This window comes from Schistocerca piceifrons, unplaced genomic scaffold (assembly GCF_021461385.2).
Source record: "Schistocerca piceifrons isolate TAMUIC-IGC-003096 unplaced genomic scaffold, iqSchPice1.1 HiC_scaffold_111, whole genome shotgun sequence".
Lineage (NCBI taxonomy): Eukaryota > Metazoa > Arthropoda > Insecta > Orthoptera > Acrididae > Schistocerca > Schistocerca piceifrons.
The window spans coordinates 37,501-43,439 of NW_025726918.1; the positions used below are offsets into that span (position 1 = coordinate 37,501).

Sequence of the window (5,939 nt, forward strand, 5' to 3'; positions counted from 1 at the left end):
TGTCCGTATACATGCTGAAAGAGTCTGCCCAAAATGGGAACCACACGTCAGCCAGACACTCTGATCACGCACCACTCTCTGCTTCTAACAGGCGCACATACAATATGTAAGCACCAGCATGGAACAACATCCAGTGCATCTTCTCCGCCACATTACACAATCCACACTATCACAACCAGACCAGGAGGTCCGTGCGGAAAATACAATATCCCAGCCTTTCGACATCCACCATTGCGCAGACCAGGCACCAACACCCACACATGTCCTATACAACGGTGCACCCAACATCACAATAGTACCTCCTGTCACAGCGCACAAACAATGACATGAGTCAAAGACACAGGTCTCACACAAGCATAGAATTGGAGCGCCGCCTCTAATAAGCCAAAGGTGCATCCTGACGTGACAAATCTGATCATGTCACAAGCATTCACTTACTATAATCACTATCAACGAACCTGCCGCCCCCGCCCCCCCCCCCCCCCTACACCTTTCCGTACAACAACGTGTAACCTAACCTAACCTAACCTAACCTATGTTGTACCTTAACCTAACCTATGTTGTACCTTAACCTAACCTATGTTGTACCTTAACCTAACCTATGTTGTACCTTAACCTAACCTATGTTGTACCTTAACCTAACCTATGTTGTACCTTAACCTAACCTATGTTGTACCTTAACCTAACCTATGTTGTACCTTAACCTAACCCATGTTGTACCTTAACCTAACCCATGTTGTACCTTAACCTAACCCATGTTGTACCTTAACCTAACCCATGTTGTACCTTAACCTAACCCATGTTGTACCTTAACCTAACCCATGTTGTGCCTCAACCTAACCCATGTTGTGCCTCAACCTAACCCATGTTGTGCCTCAACCTAACCCATGTTGTGCCTTAACCTAACCCATGTTGTGCCTCAACCTAACCCATGTTGTGCCTTAACCTAACCCATGTTGTGCCTTAACCTAACCCATGTTGTGCCTTAACCTAACCCATGTTGTGCCTTAACCTAACCCATGTTGTGCCTTAACCTAACCCATGTTGTGCCTTAACCTAACCCATGTTGTGCCTTAACCTAACCCATGTTGTCGCCTTAACGTAACCCACGTTGTCGCCTAAACCTGCTCTGTAATTGTTATACGACTCGTTCAATTACTGTAGTGTTGCCCACCCGCAACCCTCGCAATATAGTTCGCTACTCGCACTGCCCGCACCCCTGTGTATCGCTTCATGTTAAACACCTTGCAAGTCTTGCTCACTTTCCACATGCTCCTGCTGTACACTGTAATGTGGATGGCAGCAGGACGTACATGCCGCCCCTCCCCACGTCCCCACCTTGCCCCCTGCCTTCGCAAGCTGGTTGGTGAGAAGTTTGCATGTTCAATGCCCTTCGCATGCGACGTACTCAGGCTACGTTGTGGTGCGGCCTGTGTCAACTGTCCGCTGATGTCGTACGCGTGAACCACAATCTGTACTGCACATTCGTCCTTATGTACTGAATGATACATCGTGGCACATGTGTGACCGCACAACGACTGCGCCCAAAAACGGCGGACCATACAGTGCAAATATTGTGCACGCAGCTACGTGTCGTCTCCCTATGAGAGCTGGATTGCAGTGTGGTACGCCATAGAGACGTGTGGGAGGAACGGACGCCGTGGATGGCGATCAGCATGAGCTGTCTGTTGATGTATTCGGACCTAGTCGTCTCTCCTCACACACCGTGATGGCATGGTGCACCGCGTTCCATATCTGCGACATGCTACAGAGGCCGGTTGACAGTCGTTCGAGCAATGGACATCGCATACGTACGGGGGCCACCTTCCACGTATTGTCTAGGCGTGCACATTTTGTTGCGTGTAATGTGGGCAGACGTAGTGTGGCGTGACACCTGACACAGGCATGCAATAATCGTTGAAGTTGCAAATGGCGATGGACGCCTGCGTTTTCTGGTGAAGTTACGCAAATGAACAAATGGTAACCTGTTGTGGTGCGGTTGTTCTCGCTAGGGGTGAATCGGTGATGGCGACGATAGGTTGAGGTACTAACCGGTTGTTCCAGCGATACCCACCATGCCGACGAAACTGAAACGGCATCTGGGTGTGAAGCGATACGCGGCGGTGGCCTGGGTGGGACCGTCCCCGGCCGGTGAGGGGGCGCCTCCCGGCGTGCTGGCCGCGCGGTGCGTGGGCGCACGCGCTACAGCCGGCTGGTGGGGGCGGCCAGTGGCAGGCGCGCCGGCCGACGGACGCGGCAGGCGTCGCAGCTGCGCGCCGGCGCACCCTGCGCGCGGCGCCGTGCGGCCAAAGTAGGTCCTCGCGGGCCCGGTGCGAAGCGCGGTGGACATCTTCAGTGTGCTGGTCCGATTGAGGACTGTGTGCGTTGAGGATGCGCCGCCGCCCGGCGCTCGGCGCCGCGACGCCGTCTGCTGCTCGGTCGCCCCAGCGGTTCTCGCTGGTGGTTTGTATCGCAGCTGTGCGGATGTGTTGGCGCGTGCGCTGTGCTGGGAGAGTTCGCTTCGGCACCCAAGTGGGGCTTTTGTCCTTCTGTGGCGCTGGCGTTGGAGCTGCCGGTCACCGTAGGTGGCGCGTGTTGTCTCCCGCCGGCAATGCCACGACAGCACGCTCCCGGGCCTCTGTCGGCAGCGGCAAGCTCAGTTGGGAGCACGGGTGGTCGCACCGAAAGCGTCTACTCGCCTAACTCCGGGCGATTGCGCCTCTCTCGAACCCGACCAAGTACTTGGGACGGCGCTGCGCGCCGCCGGGACCTGAGAGGGTTTCGAGGTGTATTGTGCAGGGGAGCTCAGCCTCCTCCTGTTTGCAGAATGATTGAGCGGACGCTTGCGTGTTCGCGCGGGCCCCCGGGACACACTCCCGGGCGGCCGGCTGCTCAGCTCTAGTTGACGCAGCTCCCTGGTTGATCCTGCCAGTAGTCATATGCTTGTCTCAAAGATTAAGCCATGCATGTCTCAGTACAAGCCGCATTAAGGTGAAACCGCGAATGGCTCATTAAATCAGTTATGGTTCCTTAGATCGTACCCACGTTACTTGGATAACTGTGGTAATTCTAGAGCTAATACATGCAAACAGAGTCCCGACCAGAGATGGAAGGGACGCTTTTATTAGATCAAAACCAATCGGTCGGCTCGTCCGGTCCGTTTGCCTTGGTGACTCTGAATAACTTTGGGCTGATCGCACGGTCCTCGTACCGGCGACGCATCTTTCAAATGTCTGCCTTATCAACTGTCGATGGTAGGTTCTGCGCCTACCATGGTTGTAACGGGTAACGGGGAATCAGGGTTCGATTCCGGAGAGGGAGCCTGAGAAACGGCTACCACATCCAAGGAAGGCAGCAGGCGCGCAAATTACCCACTCCCGGCACGGGGAGGTAGTGACGAAAAATAACGATACGGGACTCATCCGAGGCCCCGTAATCGGAATGAGTACACTTTAAATCCTTTAACGAGTATCTATTGGAGGGCAAGTCTGGTGCCAGCAGCCGCGGTAATTCCAGCTCCAATAGCGTATATTAAAGTTGTTGCGGTTAAAAAGCTCGTAGTTGGATTTGTGTCCCACGCTGTTGGTTCACCGCCCGTCGGTGTTTAACTGGCATGTATCGTGGGACGTCCTGCCGGTGGGGCGAGCTGAAGGCGTGCGACCGCCTCGTGCGTGCTCGTGCGTCCCGAGGCGGACCCCGTTGAAATCCTACCAGGGTGCTCTTTATTGAGTGTCTCGGTGGGCCGGCACGTTTACTTATTGAACAAATTAGAGTGCTTAAAGCAGGCAAGCCCGCCTGAATACTGTGTGCATGGAATAATGGAATAGGACCTCGGTTCTATTTTGTTGGTTTTCGGAACCCGAGGTAATGATTAATAGGGACAGGCGGGGGCATTCGTATTGCGACGTTAGAGGTGAAATTCTTGGATCGTCGCAAGACGAACAGAAGCGAAAGCATTTGCCAAGTATGTTTTCATTAATCAAGAACGAAAGTTAGAGGTTCGAAGGCGATCAGATACCGCCCTAGTTCTAACCATAAACGATGCCAGCCAGCGATCCGCCGCAGTTCCTCCGATGACTCGGCGGGCAGCCTCCGGGAAACCAAAGCTTTTGGGTTCCGGGGGAAGTATGGTTGCAAAGCTGAAACTTAAAGGAATTGACGGAAGGGCACCACCAGGAGTGGAGCCTGCGGCTTAATTTGACTCAACACGGGAAACCTCACCAGGCCCGGACACCGGAAGGATTGACAGATTGATAGCTCTTTCTTGATTCGGTGGGTGGTGGTGCATGGCCGTTCTTAGTTGGTGGAGCGATTTGTCTGGTTAATTCCGATAACGAACGAGACTCTAGCCTGCTAACTAGTCGCGTGACATCCTTCGTGCTGTCAGCGATTACTTTTCTTCTTAGAGGGACAGGCGGCTTCTAGCCGCACGAGATTGAGCAATAACAGGTCTGTGATGCCCTTAGATGTTCTGGGCCGCACGCGCGCTACACTGAAGGAATCAGCGTGTCTTCCTAGGCCGAAAGGTCGGGGTAACCCGCTGAACCTCCTTCGTGCTAGGGATTGGGGCTTGCAATTGTTCCCCATGAACGAGGAATTCCCAGTAAGCGCGAGTCATAAGCTCGCGTTGATTACGTCCCTGCCCTTTGTACACACCGCCCGTCGCTACTACCGATTGAATGATTTAGTGAGGTCTTCGGACTGGTACGCGGCATTGACTCTGTCGTTGCCGATGCTACCGGAAAGATGACCAAACTTGATCATTTAGAGGAAGTAAAAGTCGTAACAAGGTTTCCGTAGGTGAACCTGCGGAAGGATCATTACCGACTAGACTGCATGTCTTTCGATGTGCGTGTCGTGTCGCGCAACACGCTACCTGTACGGCTCGCCGTAGCCGTGCGCCGCGTGCGGAACCACGCGTGCCTCTCAAAACTAGCGGCAATGTTGTGTGGTACGAGCGCTGAAGCGCTGGAGCGGCTGGCCTGCGGCACCTGGCGCCTGGCGCCGGTTTTGAATGACTTTCGCCCGAGTGCCTGTCCGCTCCGGTGTGGAGCCGTACGACGCCCGTCGGCCGTGAGGCCGTTGGACACAGAACGCTGGAACAGGGGCCGCCACACGCCTCACTCCCGCCTATGCGACCGTCTCGAAAGAGACGGCGGAAACTGAGAAAAGATCACCCAGGACGGTGGATCACTCGGCTCGTGGGTCGATGAAGAACGCAGCAAATTGCGCGTCGACATGTGAACTGCAGGACACATGAACATCGACGTTTCGAACGCACATTGCGGTCCATGGATTCCGTTCCCGGGCCACGTCTGGCTGAGGGTCGGCTACGTATACTGAAGCGCGCGGCGTTTGCCCCGCTTCGCAGACCTGGGAGTGTCGCGGCCGCCTGTGGGGCCGGCCGCGTCTCCTCAAACGTGCGATGCGCGCCCGTCGCCTGGCGGTTCGCATACCGGTACTTTCTCGGTAGCGTGCACAGCCGGCTGGCGGTGTGGCGTGCGACACCTCGTACAACGACCTCAGAGCAGGCGAGACTACCCGCTGAATTTAAGCATATTACTAAGCGGAGGAAAAGAAACTAACAAGGATTCCCCCAGTAGCGGCGAGCGAACAGGGAAGAGTCCAGCACCGAACCCCGCAGGCTGCCGCCTGTCGTGGCATGTGGTGTTTGGGAGGGTCCACTACCCCGACGCCTCGCGCCGAGCCCAAGTCCAACTTGAATGAGGCCACGGCCCGTAGAGGGTGCCAGGCCCGTAGCGGCCGGTGCGAGCGTCGGCGGGACCTCTCCTTCGAGTCGGGTTGCTTGAGAGTGCAGCTCCAAGTGGGTGGTAAACTCCATCTGAGACTAAATATGACCACGAGACCGATAGCGAACAAGTACCGTGAGGGAAAGTTGAAAAGAACTTTGAAGAGAGAGTTCAAAAGTACGTGAAACC

The 5,939-nt window shown here is 55.1% G+C and overlaps 2 non-coding genes across 2 annotated transcripts; both read left to right on the top strand.

Annotated features, from left to right (window-relative positions):
* The first annotated feature begins 2,912 nt into the window (after positions 1 to 2,912).
* On the top strand, positions 2,913 to 4,823 carry LOC124727498. The gene has a single exon (XR_007007139.1). It is a non-coding gene; the product is annotated as a small subunit ribosomal RNA (ribosomal RNA).
* Positions 4,824 to 5,174: 351 nt separating this feature from the next.
* On the top strand, positions 5,175 to 5,329 carry LOC124727505. Its single transcript, XR_007007142.1, has one exon. It is a non-coding gene; the product is annotated as a 5.8S ribosomal RNA (ribosomal RNA).
* The last annotated feature ends 610 nt before the right edge of the window (positions 5,330 to 5,939 follow it).